Source organism: Cyanistes caeruleus, chromosome 2 (assembly GCF_971803275.1).
Source record: "Cyanistes caeruleus chromosome 2, bCyaCae1.hap1.1, whole genome shotgun sequence".
Classification (NCBI taxonomy): Eukaryota; Metazoa; Chordata; class Aves; order Passeriformes; family Paridae; genus Cyanistes; species Cyanistes caeruleus.
Genome location: NC_141702.1, coordinates 58,709,951 through 58,729,078, shown reverse-complemented (window position 1 = coordinate 58,729,078; position 19,128 = coordinate 58,709,951). Strand labels below are relative to the sequence as shown.

Sequence of the window (19,128 nt, the reverse complement as noted above, 5' to 3'; positions counted from 1 at the left end):
CTCCTCGTTTGCTGTTCTGAGCAATAAAAAGCTGGCATTTGTTAAACACCAACAGGAGCTTCATCAGGCATTTAAGTTTTCAAGTCCAAAATGTGTCCTTGTCTATTAAAATATATTTCATTGACTCAGTCTTTTTTTTTTTTTTTTTTTGGTCTTTTTCAATAGATCCATTAATCCATTTACCCATTCTAATTACAGAACTCTCATTTCTATTCCTATTGATTTGAGCAGTAATTTTCCCATCAGATTTAATGGTGCAGTACAAGACTACAGATTCTCATCAGAATTAAATCCCCTGATGCAACAGCTTTTATAAATATGTGTGGGTCAAGTATGGTAGGCGCAACACATACAAGTTACTAGGGTCACAGATTCTCTTTCTAATGAAGCTGCAGTTTTTGTGTTCTTCTGCTCAAAATTGTTCTACACATCTGATTCATACAGTTTTGCTGCGACTACTTTGTGCCATCTTTCCAGGTCCTGAGTTACTTTAGAAACAAAAAAATAAACAAACACACATAATAATTATATTTACAGAGAGAGTTTTTTTCAAAATCTCCAATATGTGAATTGCACACATTAAAACATATCTAAGCATCAAATAATTGGCTGGATACCAGTGAACATTTGTTTTACGTGTTTTTAGTGTGAAATATATTTTTCATATTCTTCAAGCATTCTGTATACCTTATTCTATATATCTTTTTTACTATATACCTTAGTATTTGGGCTTGGTATGCAACACTGCCTAATTAAGTCTATCACTTGCATTATGTCACCATGCTGATGGCACCATTGATTTTCAAAGAATCTCCAAATTGAAATTATATACATTAATTATATAGATTTATGTACGTACATATTCTTGACATTTTTGATGGCTGTTTATGACAATCTTGTACATCTCCTGGCATTTTTAAAATCTTCCTTTTAGTCTGAGAAATTAAATTGTCACATGTCTATTCATGTCTATTTCTGCAGATATTATTACTATGTTCTTTATGAACATTATTCTCTAACTCAACAGAAGGCAGTGAGGCAGCAGATATGAAAGGCCCACATCATCCAGAAAACACGTACATACCTAGAGGTATCTAAAAGACATAGCAGATAGAGCAATTTGCTTCAGGAATTCAGTGTTCAGTAGCTAAGGGGCTGCAACCCTGATTTTGCTAAAACCTGAAGGAAATTAAAAAAACCCAAACACTAAAAACTTTTAAAACAATCTTTGAAAGGGAAAGAAGGTTCTAGAATGTTTGAAATTATGTGTATCAAAAAAGAAGAAAAAGACAATATAAAACAAAACAAAATTTTAAAAAAAGAAACAAAAAACCCACACAGAAAATATTTTTAGAAAGAAATCCCAAAGATTAGTAATTGATAATTGGCATCAATTTGTAATTGTCTGCAATTCTGATAAAAAAATTTCAGGGAACAAATTTCTCCATAGTGAAACAGAGGAACATATTGTCTTCTGTCTCCTGGAGCACCACATACTAGAAACCTTCAGAAAATGATAAAAGGTGGATCAGGCTGATCCAATAGCATAGTTTCTGAACCAGTATCAGAATTTCAGCTTGATCTCTGATAGTTCAATTTACAAAATAAATTGATTTTGACGACTTAAAAAGGTCCTGTCCTTCCCCTCCTTCTCCCAGTCTTTGATGTCTTGTCCTTTCTCCCATTCAACACCCTGTATGGAGCAATTGATTTTGGAGGCCATTCAGAAAACACCCAATTTATATTTGATTTTTTAGAGAAGTGCACAAAATTAATTTCTGAATCCAATGTAACTTTTCAAATTTATAGAATGTTTGAAAGTACCTATGGATTTCATCTTGTCCAGTTCCCTAGTGATATAAGTTATTCTGGCAGAATTCATGTTGTGGCACATTGTCTGGTGAGATGCTGGATTTAGTACGACTGAGAGCTCCTATCTCTTTGAAAAACTTACCTTGTCAAGTTCATGTGGTACATCACCTCTTCTAAAAGAGGCAATGCAGAAAGATCATTAGTCTGAAATACTTCCAACAGATTCAGAGAATTTCTTGTTTCCAAATCAGAGCACTGTGAGCAAATTTCCTTCAAAATTTTTTGCCACTTGTACTGACTGCACTAGATAGAGGGAGAGATTGATTTCATCTCCACATGCCTTGAGCACCAGCATGATAGCAAGGCCAAGTCAGATTTCTATTGACATATCTCCTTTATCTTCTGAAAAATTAGCCTGTGCTTGTCCCATGATTAAATATCTGAGATACTTTCTGCAAGCTTGTCAACGTAAATTAGATTGCTTTGATGGGAATCTCATTAACACCTGCTGCCCTTTGAAGCGTTAGCACTTAGAAATTGTGGCTGTCAAAACAATACAGAACCACCCTTTCCCCACTGTTCTGCATCCCATATGCTTCAGAGTAAAGTAAATGCAATATGAAATCAAATGCTATCCCTGGTTTCATCCCCATAAGCTCATCCAGATAGATTGCTTTGTTTCATCTTGCTGTGCCCCTTCTTGATTTATGGGGAGCATAATAGCATAAGACTTTGATCAAAGATGTTCTTGCTGGATAAATTAGTATCTCAAGACCATATTCTCATACTGTTTATGTAAATAAAAATCAAAAATTATCCAATGAATTTAAGTGAGATTGAAATATGCTGCTTCTTTTTGTCTCACTTTCTTTGGTGTATTTAATTCTAAAACCTCTTTATAATATGCAATAAAATAATCACTCTGTTGTGTTCTTTTCCAGGCTCCATTCCATTGCTTCGATTTTCATGGCAGTAGATGTTTTTTCCTTTTGATCAGATTATCCAACTACTCATCTGTTTCACCAGGGAAGGAGGCCCAGGGCCAGCTGCCTGCAGCTGGGCTTTTCTTATGGATCCACATGGAAAACCTGCACTCCCAAACACAGCAGCACGCTGAGGGATGCTTGCACAAATGTAAATGAGAACTAAATGCATGATGCACTGAATAATTGCTTAAACAACACTTTATTCTTTGCTGTTAGCTTGTGCATTGTGTCTGTCTAGAGGAACATCAGCAGCAAACCCTGTTAGACTGAAGGATGAAGAACTGTAGTGTTTTAGTGCCTTCTTGTGCTGATGCCTAGAAGTGCAGGTAAGTGAAACAAGGTGAATTTCTTTCTGCTCAGACATTAATAAAGGAACAAACTGCTGCTGCATTTTTCAGGTGTTTTCTGATAATACCCAATAACCTAAAACTATTCAGATAGATTTTTGTGTGACAGAAAAGCCTTTTAACTCAGTCAGCGGCCACTCTAATAGGTGGGTGGCTCAGGGAACCCAAACAAAATTTTATGCTAAAAATGCCTGTGCTGAAAAAAAGTGTTGCTTAAAAAGGTGTGATGCTACAGGAATTCCTCTTAGTCCTTCAGACCCCACAAGTGTCTTGTTCAGACTAGTACCCAGACAAAGTCAGTCACATGGAAAAGCCTCCCTCTGCTGTGAGCTGGATATTCAGGTCAGTGATGTTCATGAATAGGATTTAGGCAAACTTCATACCCACATAATCATGTGAGGGGAAGGAGTTGGGAGTTAGAGGGACTAAGGAAAGGGGAGCTGAACTGAATGCACAGTGTCATCACATTGCTCCTGACAAAGCAAAGGGCATTTCCCTCAGTAGGCTCAGGATGCAGCACTTCATCCTCTCCTTTGGGAATAACCATGACAACTCCCAGCCTAGCTCCCTGCTTCCAGAGAAAGAAGACAAACAGCATCCAAGTCCCCCCTAGCTTCACCTTCTTTTTGCCTGTCCAGGTAACTGGGAAATGTAGAGAAGTTACAGTTTTGCAGACTCATATTTTCCTTGCAATATGAGAGCAAATCACTCCTTCCCTCAACTCCCTGCTTTCTGGGCTCAGTATGCAGTCAGGTTTCACTCAAGAGTACAGTTAAAAGGCTTAAGGAACAGACAGCAAGTAAGATTACCAGATCTATTCTCTTTGTATTCTTATTCTTATTTTGAAATTTACAGGCTACATATCAGCAATGTCAGCAGTGTCACTGTTAGAGAATTGTTTATAGTCTGAAAAAGTGTGTTTCTGCCTTTCTTATTATGGAATTTTCCATTTTCTCCTGAAATATGTTGCAGGGAGAAACAGTAATGTTAAGATAACATATCTTTCTAGGTATAAGTCTGCTACATACAGCATAAAAGAACATTAACTGAATTACAGAAAAGAAAAGGCACACAGAATCTGGAGACATAGATCAAATGCATGGTCTGTTAATCCCTGGAACTTGCTCAAAGAAAATCCCCGGAGGAAAATCCAGCTCTTGAATCATTTTGAATACAGTGGCATTTCAAAAAAAGTAGCTTGGTAACATGTTGGAGATTGCTGAGGCTCAATTACTTCACAGGCCTATATTCTCAAGGTGTCCCTGACAGCTGTCAGCCCTGAACACTCAGCCTGAGAGCTAAGGTACAGGCTTGATTATTTCCATTTTGCACGTTGTCACCAGCAATAAAGATTGTCCCATGTGAATTATGTTCCCAAAGATACCTATGTCAGTTCTGTGGCTTTGCACAGGTGCAGTTGATGGAGGCATTGGAAATCTTTCTTCTGCTGAGCCATGAGACTTCATGGGTCCTACAGATCAACTTCCCTTCATATAGCCTTCCAGGCTCACAAGAAACAAGCAAACAAAAAACCCTAGGAACACAGGGTCAGGGGTTTTGATTCAGGAAGGTTTTATTAATGACTTCAGTTAGCCAAGAAAACACTTATCTTTTTATCTTTATCTTTTCTTTTAGTAAAAGCAATGCTGCGTGGCAAAATTAAACTATTTTTACAGAGCAACAAAAAAAATAGTTTAAATTAAATATCCTGAAATTCTCCTGCACAGAAAATAGTAATTTGTTCACAGAAGACAGACATAAAAGACTTAATGCACATTTCCAAATCTAATTACTAGTAAGTTCTCTACCAGTTTAGGGTGTATTTCCGAAGATGTTTATAAAAATCCTTATTTTTAAAGGCTGCACTTATTTCATTGAGAGTATTCTGTCACTAGTTTTCCATCAGGCCTCCAGCAAGCTAATCAATTAAAGCCTATTTGGAACAACAACAACAAAAAGTACCAATCCATTTGGGTCACTGTGTAAAATAAAAATGTCATTACTGTGGGAGTGCCTTTGTTCAAATGCAGAAATATGCTTCTGCCTGGAGACAGTTTTCCACAGGTCAAGACATCAGCTGATGTCAGTTTGAAGCAAGTCATTTTATTTTGCAGAAAAATGGAAGGAGGAGATGCAAGTCCTCTTAACAGAAAGATTCTCTTCTTGCTCCAAATAATGGCCCAGCTATCAGCATTGCATTTCACTACTAATATTCTTAGCATTTTCTTCAGCTCTGTTTTCCACCACGATAAGAGTTGGTTTTAAAAACAGACCTCAATCAATCACATTTTAACAAGTTTCAAGTTAGGAGCTCCTTTGTATTTTTGATTCTCAACACACGTTTATACTACTTTGAGGGTAACAAAGATAAATTGAGAACTTATCATTTCAGATCTTTACACATGATTATAGAAACATTCAGAAGATAAATAACATGTTGTCTACTATTGACCATGATCATTCTTAGAAAAGCCTGCAGTAGTTTGTGAATCTTTTTTATATAAATATTTCTATTTATAGAAAGGACAAGCTATTAACCAGGTATGAGCGCTCTGCTAAATCTCGCATTCCAACCCAGTAGAGGGCATTGTAAGTATATGCTCATAAGCTATTCTATTATGCAAAGCCAGAGATTTCCTACATCATCATTTGAGCTGCTAATTACTTAGAAAGAACAAGTAATATTCTCCCTTTTATGAAAGAAAGAGGCAGCCTATGGAGAAGCAGGGCATTCACCATTCTCCCCGTGTTGTAGTTAGAGCAACAAGCATTGGGTGAAGATTAGAGCAATGTAAATCATTCTTAAGCATAAGAAAAAGTCTTCTAAGTGCAGGGACAGTTCAGCATCAGAGTAGACCTCCTGAATGTGGGATATTTATCACTGGAGGTCTCTAAGAGCTGATTAGGTAGATGGAATAAGCAAGCTCTTGAAATCCCTTACAGCCGTGTTTCCTATGACTGGTTCCAGTCCTAAGTGGTTTCTTACCATAAACATTTCTTAAATAGGCTCTTAACATTAGGGTACAAAAGCCCAAAATAAACTCTACTCCTTGTTTTGGAAGAGGAACGCTGTCACTTAATAACAGAATGAATATTCCATTAGAGACACATCCCTACACAGGTGAAGAATGTACCCATTTCAGAAATGGCATTTGATCTCTGTGCACACTTAGGTCAATAGGGACACATTAAATTTATGGTTACGTGCAGTAGTCAAGAAATGATTGCTAAGGAAAACAGAAAAGAACACAGCTAGACAATATATTAAAATTGCTTTCATCAAAGGTTTTCTTGTTCAATCCTTTTTCTGTAAAGTTCAAATTATACCTGACTGATACATTTTTTTAAGGAGACAGGAAAAAGTACATCTTACTATTATTCTTTCTTTCAACCTCTACTTGTCCGTGGGATTGCCCCAACCGAGGTGAAGGACCTTGCAAATCTGACCAAAAAAAAGTTATTCTGTGAAGAATAATTTTAAAGAATCTTCTGGAAGTATCACAATCAAACATCCAGAGCCAAAACTTAACAAAGTGGAATGGTAATCAAAAGAGATATAAACTGTATATGCTATATGTTAATCATTTAGTGAGTCTCCACTCCTAAAGCAGAATTGGAAAGAATAGAGGAAAAATATATTTTGCATTTACACCTGAGTAAAGTCCATTCTTAGATTTTGTGTTCTTTTTTGCTTGTTGATATCCAGAGAGCCAAAAATGCAGGCACAGTGGCAAAACAGGAAGAGACCTGAAGTTCACAGTAAGAGAAACTGAACAAGTGGAAAGGAGAAAACAAAGAGCAAACGAAGAAAACAGCAGGAGATGGAAAGTGCAGGAAAGTATCTGGGCTCACTTTAATTTACACCATTCTAGAAGGTGTTCAAGCCCCTGAGGGAAACAGCAAAAGGGATTCATAATAACAGGTATAGCTTATTAATCCAGCCTTGGAAGAAAAATTGATTTTTCTTAAAGAGGAAGGAAAAAGTGGTTTACAGAAACATATCTCCATGGAATACAACTCATGCATGGAAATTAGTGCTGCAGGCTATTCTGTTGGAAAACTGCATGGAAAAAAAAGTTCTGTTAGAAAGATCAGCTTTGAAGTTTAGTCTGGTATAGACAACACTGTGATAGTTACCTGTGTTTTTCTTCATACTCTGAAGTATATAATAATTATCAGTATATTTTCAAAGAATATTTTACATCATGTGACACAATTATATATAAAATATTTGTGTTTCACTTACCTTGGTATACCTCTACCAAGGGAAGAGAGCACTAGGCTTAGAGGAACCTGGGACAGGAATAGTAGTAGTAGTAGTAGTAGTACTAGTAGTAGTAGTAGTAGTAAGCCTTTGAAAATTTGTTCTTTGTTTATTGTTGAATCATAGAATGTTTAGCATTGGAAGGGACCTTGAATTCTGACCTAGCTGGGCAGCAGCACCCTCCAATAGACTGTGCCCAAAGCCCCATGCAGCCTCACCAGGAGCACTAATAGAGATAGGGCATTCACAGTTTCTCTGGGCAGCCTGCTCCAGTGTCTGGGGATCTGTATTGCAGAAAGTGGTGTTCATCATGTACAAATAGCTTAATTATTTGGGCGTAACCCTTCTCTGTTCCAGCCATTCAAGGCAGTTATGCCTCCTATTTTTAGACATATATATCTAGGAACCTAGTCTGAATTCGTTCTGGTACTCACACCAGTCCAGGGAAGGAGACAGGCAGAGATGTTCATTCAGTCCTAAAACTGGTGGCTAAAATACAAGCAATGCCTTTCAGGAGTCGTTCTAATTTCTCCAAAGACTATAGGGAGAGCTATAAGTGTTTTAGGTCAGCTAATGAACTTTTAGGCAGTTATAGAATCACAGAACCAAAGAATAGGCAAGGTTTGAAGGGACCACAGTAGGTCATCTGGTTCAACCTCCCTACCCAAGCAGGGTCATCCTAGAACATATGGCACAGGATTGTGTCCAGATGGTTGTTGGCTATCTCCAGAGGGGAAGATTCCACAATATCTCTGGACAATCTGTTCCAGTGCTCAGTCACCCATGCAGTAAAGAGGTTCTTCCTCCTATTCAGGTGGAACTTCCTGTGCAGCTGTGCTTTCAGTTAATTCTTAATCCACCCCACTGACCACGCATGCAGTCCACACTTCCTGAGTTGGCCAGTCAGGGTATTGTGAGAGACAGTCTCGACAGCATTGCTGAAGTCAAGGTAGACAATATCCACTGCTCTCCTTTCATCCATCCACCAAAGTAGTTGTTTCATTGTAGAAGGCAATCACGTTCATTAAGTATGATTTACATTTAGTAAATCCATATTGACTTCTGACCACCTCCTTCAAGTGGTTAGAGACGGCCTCCCAAATTCACCTTTCCAGGGATTGAGGTGAGGCAGATTGACAGTAATTTTCTGTATCCTCCTTCCTGCCCTCTTTGAAGACCAGGGTGACATTTACTTTCTTCCACTCCTCAAGCACCTCTCCTGAACTACCTCGACCTTTCAAAGATGACTGTGAGGGGCTTCAATATAGTGTCTACCAACTCTCTCAACACTTGTGGATACATCTCATCAGGGCCTACAGACTTGTGGGTATCAGGTTTGGAGAGGTGTTCTCTAACCCAATCCTCCTGGACCAAAGGAATCTTCCTTCCAGTATTCCTTTACCCTGGCTGTCTGGGTCACAGATTCCTGAGAGCTGGTACTGTCAATGAAGAGCAATGAAAAGAAAGGCATTTGATAACTCTGCCTTCTCTGCATCCTCTGTCACCAGGGTCCCCCTCCATTTTGTCCATGTAACCCTTTGTTTTCCTCTTGTTATTGACGTATTTGAAAGTCTTTCTTCTTGTCCTTGACATTCTTGGCCCAATTTAAATCCAGAGTTGTCCCCTGGCGTTTGTTGTCTCATTTCTACTTACTCTGACAGCCTCTCTGTATTCCTTCCAAGTAGCCTGACCGTGCTTCCATCTCCTGTGTGTCCTTATGCCTGTGTAATGACAGGAGTCCTTTATTCATCTTGTCCCTTTGCCCGAGTTCTTGCTCAACAGGTTGCAACATTCTTGAGCCTAAAGGGAGTGACTCTTGGATGTCAGCATACTCTCTTGGACCCTTCTTCCTTGCAGCGCCTTTTCCCATAGGATTCTTCCAAGAAAAAATAAATAATTAAATTAAATTAAATGTGATCTCAAGTTAAATGAAGATTAATCAGTCCTTTAAGATCACATCCTCCTTAGTCACCGAATTCAATTTGATATATTTATTATAATATATAATGTTATGTATCTGTATTTAATATATATGACATACATACAGCTATACCAAATAGATTTACACTATATAGCAGCCCCATCAAGAGGGAGCTCTAACTTTCACCCAGTGACATTTCATCTACCGTGTAAAAATCAGGAAGGTTCAGGTGTTGAGGCTGAAGAGGCAACTTCATCTGGCTGTGCATGTGTGCACCAACACCCACTCCAGTTCTATGCAGAAAACAAGGTAACCTTGACTTTACTGCTTTCCTTGCAAGGATACTTAGTTGAAGATGTTTTATTTCTTGATTTTCACCATGACTCTAACAGTGTGGTAGTCCCAATTAATACAGGGAAAGGCATATTAAGACATCTACATTTCATGTCATGACAATGAAAAGGGATGACTTGTCCATGGTGCTGTGTCCTAATGCATGTGGCAGCTGAGACATTCAATAGACACGGTACTTTCAGAAGCTGATCATGCTTCTGACTGATTCTGAGTTCCTAAATGTGATCATGCAAAATTTTGTTACATCTGTGAGCACACCTATTTAATGATGATGATGATGGTAATAATATTAATAATCATCATCATCATCCCTACGGCCCTTTTGAAAGGGCCAAGTCCCATTAGCCAAACCACATAAAAGGCTCTCTGAAGATAGAGTCAACTAATGCTTCTGAAAAGTTCCTGATATTCTACAGACATAAAACTAAAAGTACAGACCCCTACTCCATTCACTTTTGAACACAGTGTCCAAGAGGATTACTTAATCACAAAAGGAAGAGGTATATAGAAAAAGGAGAGAGGGAAAAATTGGAAATTAAGCTCTGTCACAACTTGAATTGAGATCTGTCCCTGGATAAAAACTGGTCTTTTATTTTAAAAAAAAATTAAAAATCAAAAACCTTATCAAGCAGAATAATCATTGTAACCATACCTGTTTTTCTCAGGAGAATGAGAAATATCACACTGAGTTAAATCTTTCATTCTGTTTCAAGGATAACACCCACAGGAATATTTATTATTCATTTTTAGTTATCTAGACAAAGTCCATTGAAGACCAGAAACAAAAAAAAAGTTCCTTCAATTTTTTTAGGAATTTGATTTTGTTCATTTTGTATGAAAGGTAACAAAGGACCATGAGAATGGCAGCATATAAAAGTCCATAAGGAAAGGTGTTAATATATGAGCAGAATGAGAGTTAAAGTATTTTCAGCTGAGCCTACTTACCGATCCACTCAAAAAAAAAATAGCTTTTAATGCTTTTTCAGTTAATTTTCACTCAGCTTTAGTTGTAGCTTTTCTTGGCTTTGTAAGACACTTGAACAATTAGAGATAAATTTTATAAAAATATGCTTGCCTTCCTTGGATAAATGCTGCTGTTGTTACTTGCAAGAACCTCTACACAATTAACTCCTCTTGAAAATCCCAGTGGGTGTATATCTGCATATTTTCATACTCAGATACTTGTGTGAACTTGCATCATAATTGAATTTTCCAAAGCTGAAGGAACTTTTCTTAAAGGGACATATTACAAGCATCAAGTGCTCAGTTTGAATCACTGATTTTTTTATTTGCTATCTCATCCAGATCCTCCCACTCTTTTCTGCCTTCTGATTTAATATCTTAAAATTGTTAAGCAATTATTGTTGACTTAGAGGAAAACAGGCTTGTGCAATAGTCATGATCTTTAGAAGAGTTCTTTCTAGAATAGCAGGAAAACATTTACCTATTTCTATAAATGAGAGTTATACACAGGTAATTTTTAAGTCCTTACCATAGAGTCTCCTGTGACCCAAAAGAAAACCTTTTAAATTCTGGACATTACAACTACTGATTCAGGAGCCTAATAAGAATGTTGTACTTGGTGAAGTAAGCTAATTTCATGGTCTTAATATCTAAGGAGTTCTTCTGTGTGACTCATTAAAAAATCTTTCCTGATATTTAAGAGTATCAGAGGGGGACCACATCAAGAGCACTTAGAAATCTTGATGCACCACTGTAACGTAACCAGAGCTGGATTTCAAGAGCATCCTCACTGTGATTATAGCTGAGGACTTGCTGAAGATCATCAGAGCATTGTAATTATTCTATGGTATAGTTCTATAGCATGATAAACACTCTATAAAATAATTTTAATTGACATATTCCTTTACTTAAACATACTCAGCTAGAAATGATCGTGCTGTAATTTCTAAGTGACATTTTCTAGCCAGACAGCTCTTTCCAGAGTTGTTAAAAATGCAATGTAGAGCTGATCCTATCTACCTCAATTTTGGCTAAGAAACTGTAGCTTTAGTCTGAAATATTTTCTTTTCAGATGGTAATAAACTAGGAAGTCTTATGTTTCTGTAGCAATTGTTAATGACTGAATATGTTGTGTTACACTGTTTGTTAAATTTGGCATGAGTTTTGTTAAATACATGAGTTAATATATCAGTTTTGATTTTATTTTCTTTTCTAAAATGTATATTTTAGATTTGTTTTATTTTTAACAGATAAATTTCCACTTATTTCAATGACTAAGTGCTTCATGTATTGAAATATGCAGTCATTTTCATAATTCTGGTGGCATTAACATCACTACTTCAGGCAATAAATTTCAGAAAGCAGCTTGAAAGAGATGACTTTCCAGTAAACAATTATTTTTTCTAGAATTTTGCAATAAACTTATTGCGAGAATTTATCTGCTTGTCTGATGATAGCAATTAAGTCAAAATGAGTCACATAAGAAAAAAACAGTTTACAATTCTTAAGAATAATGGCCTGAAACTCTAGAGAGAGACATTTTCCCACTTAGAAAGAATTATAATATAGTATAATAGTAGGCTTAAAATTTCTTAAAGATCTGGCCCAGAACTTTGAGAATTATAAATACTGATTTTTCAGTAAGTCTTAGAAGAAAAGCAAATTACAAAGATTTGGAAGAAAAGCAATGTTGTTCCAGTAACTGGGAAGTATAAATAGAAATTATCTGCCTAGTGATGAGCCGTTCAGTCTGATTTTGTTCATGAAAACAAAAATGGAACCGTTCAATCTGGACTCAGTTAATAAAAAAGGTCAGCAGATCAATCAATGTGGTTCATTAAAAAAGAATTTGCAAGTTTTTATTATACCAGTTAATTTCCAAGAAAAGGGGTTAAAACTAGAAATCTTATCTCTCTATTAGTAGTGACGTGGTTGAAATACAGTTGCTGTCCTCATTTTTTGGTAGTTGCACTACAAGGAAAGCACACTGCTACACAGGAAGAAACTTATAAAAGATCCATAAAGATGGATAAAGGATTGTGAAACAAGCATTTTCACCAAGGATTAAGAAAAGATGGAACTAGGAGGGGTAATATTATGGCAGAGCAAAATTACCTATAGGCATTTAATAATAATGTCTTAACTGGCAATAAATAATTGTAATAGCAGAGGGAGATAAAGTAATGCTTGGTGACTGGGTTAAGAGGAAGCCGGAGAAATTCACAAATGTGCAATAAAGAAGGTATCAAAAAAAAATCTCTGAGCAGTTGTATTCTATTATTCATTGCAGTAATTTATCCATAAAAGATAGCTGTTCTTGTTGAAAACATATTAGTTACAGTATATGCACTGATTTCATCTTATGAAAGGCAGCATCATACTGTGGCTTTATCAACTGAGTCAATGAGAGTTCCAAAGTACCTCAGCTAGTGTTGGATAGGGTCGACTCAGAAAGTAAACTGTGGTGAAGAAGGAAGGAGGGAACTGAATAAAAAGTATTTCGCCTTCCCTTTATATAATACACATTTGTATCTAAATTTCTGTCTTACACTCTCCAGCTGTATGATAACACTTTGTGCTTGCACGGTACTTGGCATGAGAGCACCGATGTTTACCCCATTTAGAACACTAAACGCTCCCCTGAACGTAGTAGGTGACTGTCCAATCTATTGAATTACTCATTTGGCCCAACAGACTGATTTTATTGATAAACCACCCACTTGCACAATTGTCATCATTTTGCTGAAGCCATATAGAGCAATTTACTAGTTAAAAGCTTTTACAAATGTATAAATAAATGTATCTTTATTATAATTGTATTTGTACGTTGTTCTTATCAGCGCAAGTGACACCAATTTAGAAGGCTAAATTCTATTTTCAAAAGTCTTTTACATTTTAAACCTCAATGAAATTTAAATCTCTGAGAGTCACTAATATGACAGAGATATCAAGCAATAAATATTACTAGTTAGTAAATGAAATACCATACTTCACTGTTGAAAATACAGTTGGGCCACCTGAATCACTCAGGCAACATCAAGTATGTAGGAAGCATGAGACTAAATTCTGGTTTTCAAAATAATAGTGAATGTTTTCATATGAAGTGCTTGATTCTCCAGTAACAGTAACTTGTCTTTAAACTACTCTTCAAACTGTAGAAAAGATTAGAATTCTATAAAACTCATGAACTTTATGTACTAAAACTTAAGGATTTGTTTCAGGTCAATATAACAAACGAATTTCTGTGTGATCTCATAAGGAACCATGGCTTTACATATCTGTAAGAAACCAGCATTTATAATTATCACGTCCCCTATTGGACAAATGTACAGTGTAATATTCTCATTTCTTCCATGTAGGAATTATGCCCACTTCTAAGTATCTTGCTGGTCGTCTCAGTCCTGCTTCTCAAACAGCAAAGCCATACTCTCATTAGATTTGCATTTTAAGTATACTTGATAGCACTGCAGAGAAAGTGCCTGAGGACCACAGGAGAGTCCTTGTAATTGATAAACTCATTAGATCTTGCATTAAAAGATACATTGATTAACTCCCAGAAAAATAAGGTAACAAGTAAAAGAAGTTCTGGTACTGTCGATTGGATTGCTATCATAATGAGAAATACTTTCAGAGGCAGAATAACACTGCCTTAAAAAAGCAGTTTCACTGCTGATTTTATACCTGTTGGTGCATGCTGTTACCATCACCTTACAGAGGGCATGTGAGTCACCCACAACCCTTCACTGGAGCGCATCCCTGCTAAAGCAATCTTCCAGAGAACAGAGAGAGGAAATTGTTGTTGGTGTAAAATTGTGCAGAGCTCCACTGACAGGAGGAACTCAGCACGCTCAGGTAACCTGTCAGTGCTCCTGCCCTTGAGTCCATGAACTTCCATTCAGGCCCTTGGAATCAGCATTTGCAGGGAGGCACCCAGTCCAGCTATGCTGCTGTGGCAGGATGGGATTAATGATAATGGGGTCTGAGACTGAGAGCTCCCTTACTACAGAATTGTTGAGGCTTCAGAAGTTTTGTGCATATTACATCAGCATGAAAGTAAAGCCTTCAGAAGATTTCTGGAAAACAAAAAAAAAAACAAAAAAAAAAAAAAAAAGGAACTATAGTGATGACTCCATTTATAATCAAAAGGCTCCTCTTTTTCATACAAGTTTTCTTCTTTCCCCTGGGAACAGACTGGAGTCTACTGCAAAGGAGTTTTCCCTTGAATATGCTACCAAAACCAGCATCTCTAAAGATATTTTGTTTTCTGTAGAACAATGTTTAATGTTAAAAATAACATTTTCTGAAGGCGTTTTGCCTGTTCACTTGATGAATTAGGCAATAGCCTAAGGTATTTGGATAGCTCAGAGCCCTAGATATGTCATGACTCTAATTAGCTAAAACACAGAAATGTATGTAGAATTTGGCTGCAAGATTATGTTTTTAATGACTTCAGAGATAATATCAATTACATCTCTCTTCTTGGATTACCAACAGCATTCAAGACTGTCTGCCTTGCAATTAATTTCCAAAATTCTCAGTGGTAAAAACCTCAAATGAGATGCCTCAACTCTGTTTGGCGATACTCTTACTCACCTGAGACACTTCATTAGAGCCATTAGATTTACCAAGCAGATTATTTTTCCTTATCTGCTTCCTTAAAATGGCTGCTTTGGTTGGAAGTGACTAACAAATACAAATGAACTGGGTTTGTGGTTGTCACGATTTAACCCTAAATGGCAACTAAAAACCATGTAGTTGCTTACTCACACTCTTGGTAAAATTGGGAAAAAAAAAAGGTAAAACATATTGGTTGAGACAACAGCAGTTAAAGAACTGAAATAAAATAAAGTATAAGAATAATAGTAATTATAATATGAGTGGGTAATCAGGCTTAGGCCATAAACATATTCAAAGTTAACATACATAGTCTCAGACTGTTGAAAATGTGTAGTAATATATGTATAGTAATTTGCATTAATAGTTTGGTAAAGAGGTGAAATTCAATATAAAAGGAAGACATTTGAAAATATATTTTGTCACGTTCGGCTCTGGGACACCAAGTCTGGTCCAGCCAGGGGTTGCATGGCAAATAAAAATAGGGACAGGTATGACTGGGTTGCCTGAAAATAAAGAGCTTTAATAATGCACAAAATAACAAAGGAATAAGCCATGCACGGTATGGGGACAACCTCAGAAGATGGGGAGGCGGGGCAAACATAACAATATATAAGGGATGATCTGAGGGTAGGGGTCCAATCATAAAAGAGAACTATGAATATAACCATATATGTAAAATGTAACAACCAATCATTAACCACAACTAGAAACATAACCTTGTATGAAATAACTCTATAAACATAAGTACTTCCATGGTGCAACAGCACTTAACTTTCACTCACCCTAACTAATAAGGTTTTTCTCACAGCCTTAAATCTATGATTGCTTCAGGTTGGCTGACTCCCATAATATTGAGGTTGCTTTTGTCAGAAGAAATCAGCCTTCAAGAAAGTTGGATCTTTGAGCAAGAAGAAAATTTGCTCTGAAATTTTTGCTCTCACAGAAATCAAATTAATGCTTATTATTTCTTTCACCCATCCTATGTAATGTCATTACCACAATCTTTTCTACTGCATTGGTAAAATCTTTCTAGTAAACTGATAATTTTCCATGCTGTTCTGAACAACTATAAAAGAATATGTGATCAACCTCTGTACTGAATTGATCGGAAATTCATAATATAAATAATTGGATTTTAATTAGTTCTTTCAATAGTCTATTTCGGAAATTTGCTACAGATAATCAGCCACTATACTAATGTAGACCAGCAATAATTAACATTCAGCTTTCTGGCAATAATCGCCGGAACCACGGCTTGCTTCCTAGTATTTAGGGCAGTCCTTGAAAATAATGTGATAAAGCACTCAAGAGCGTTCAACCAATTAGTGTGCTTGGATGAGTGAGCTTTCCAAGCCATCTGATTTTAAAAGTGGGTGCCTCACGCTGTGGAATATTGTCTCTGCTGAATTTCCAAACGACTGTTCCATTAAATAGTGGGGCTGGAGAAGAAAACTGGTATCAGAATATATTAACCTGAAATGAAACTCTGCTAGCTGGTCAAAGAAAATGGATGCCACTCAAAAACAAAAAGGGGAAAAAAAAAAAAAAGGAAAGGAAAAAAAAAAAAAAAAAAAGAAAAAAGTAGTGTCTGGCAGAAAAAGGTCTAGTTGTACTTGTGATTTTTTTCATCCCATTCCAAAAGCCAGATTTGCATTATAACAGCAAGCATAGGATGAGTAGGTAAACTATGGTTATGTTACTATGAGAATTAACCTTTCAGAATATTTTGTGGAATCAAGAGGGTTACACTCTCTGTGCTGCTTTGCTTATGATTTAAGACGTTCAGCAGTCTCTGAATGCCAAGTTCTTCTTAACTTTTATTAAAAAGATTCACATTTCATTGAAGAAACATTCAATAAGTTTCAGGAAAGATTCCAACATTTTCACAAGATCTAAAGGCAGGTGGAAATTACTTTTGGCTAATATATGCCGTTAAATAAACAAATTAGTTGTGTTTTCCGTGTCAGCTAAATTTACACACAGCATTCTAAAAAATATATATCTGTTATGCAAAGCCATGCTGTTGATTAAAACCTGCAAATTATGACCTGTTTGTACTCAGGTAGCTTTTATCTAATGTACTAGCAAAATTTGGGTTTGTTAAGTTTATACTCTACTAATAACATAGTACTTAGCTAGAAAAATCTCAAAACACAATTTTAGAATTCTTTTTTCTAAAATGATTGAAAACTGTTAAACTATGCTTTAATAGGGGGAAATGGGATGTATAGTATATTATTAGAAAAAACTGAGTAATTTTAATGTAGATGATAAAAATAATTTATGTCTATGTTTTCTATGTTATATCTTAATAAGCTGTATACAACTGTGAACTGCATTATTAAGTCCCACCCATATGCCTTCATTTTCATGCAAAGAATATGCAAGTACATGCCAGGGAGAGGAGCCACTGCAGAACACCTTAAAAGCTACATCTGAACACAAACCTCTAGGCCCATCCATGGAGTGGAATTTTTTTCTCTATATTAACAAGCGAGACGTTTCTAACAATATTGTGGATAAAAGCCCCAATATGATTGCTCCATTTTCAGTGTTAGTTGCTCTGACCAGCAGTATTTATTTCAGTCTTTATGTCCCTAATATGAAATCTGAATTCCAAGGATTGTATTTAAAGTTGGGCAAGAGACTATTAGAGTGGGAATCTCACCATACACAAGCCCAGAATGTCTAAGTTGTACTCCCCAAATGCACACACAAAGCTGAGTACTAATAATTCTCACTATGACTGTTGTGTACACCACTGAATTGAGTTAGCTGCACATTTTCTTTAAAAAACAAAATAAACCCAAAGAAGCAAACAAACAAAAACCAAAACCCCAAAAAAATGCATACAGAAAAAAAAAACCCAAAAAGTCCTGAAATTGATTGGGAGAACTGACTGTGAGGACCCAGTATGTGAGATGCCTACATAGAGTTCTTTCAATAGATTTTGTCTTTCAGAGATGGGGAAGGTCACTTTTTAGATTCTAAAATCCTCAATAGCTGTTTCCAAAAAATAATAGAGATTAAAACGTCAAGGAGCTCCCTGAGATGTAGGAGATCAAGGAAAATTTGCTGAACATTTTCCATGTCCTGAAAACTAAATCTCACAAGAGGGTAGCACACAACAAATGATAGGTAGCAATGTGAAGAGACATTAAAAAGCCCCAAACCCAGCAAACCAACCAACCAATCAACCGAATGAACAAACAAACAAATCCAACAAAAAATAATGTCTTTCCAAGAACTATGGAAAGAAACTCATTAGGGGATATGTAAAGCTAAAACTTTCTGCAGTAATTCTGACTTCCTAGAATATACTGATTTGTCACACACCTCCTCATCAATGGAATCCACCCCAAGAATTCTACCTGGAGGTACTAGCCCGGTCCTCATGCCTTCATTATGATCCATGTGGCAAATCTTTTTCTGCATTTGAAAATGGAATTGAATGTTTTAAGATGTACATGATCTTTCCTGAGCCCTTTTTGTCCTGTCAGCTCACAGTCCTGCAGACCAAGGGGCAGAGAAAGGTGGTATGATGCTTCCTCAGCTCCTAACATAGTTCTCATTAATTCCTGTCCCTCATATGCACTTGTGAAAAAGAGAAACACATGGGTCTCCTTTCCTGCTTTAATCATCCCAATCAAGTCATTCCTTTGATCAACATCACAAATTGCAGTGTACTGCGTATTCTAGAGCAAATAGGAGAAAGGTGTGCAGTAGATTGATATTCAAATGGCACATAAAAGATCTGGAGCGCAGATCAAAGCAGAGAATGCTGTGTTTGGCCTTGTCAGTTGTGTTTTACTGTGTTACTTATGTCTTTGGTTAGCAAGGGTTCTGAAAACAGGCTGACTCAAT

At 36.5% G+C, this 19,128-nt stretch overlaps 1 long non-coding RNA gene across 1 annotated transcript; it reads right to left on the bottom strand.

The window, feature by feature from the left end:
• Positions 1-4,693: 4,693 nt before the first annotated feature.
• On the bottom strand, positions 4,694-18,825 carry LOC147654843 (uncharacterized). Its single transcript, XR_015283266.1, has 2 exons — positions 18,636-18,825; positions 4,694-9,285 (listed from the first exon to the last, which is right to left on the bottom strand). It is a non-coding gene; the product is annotated as an uncharacterized LOC147654843 (long non-coding RNA).
• Positions 18,826-19,128: the final 303 nt, after the last annotated feature.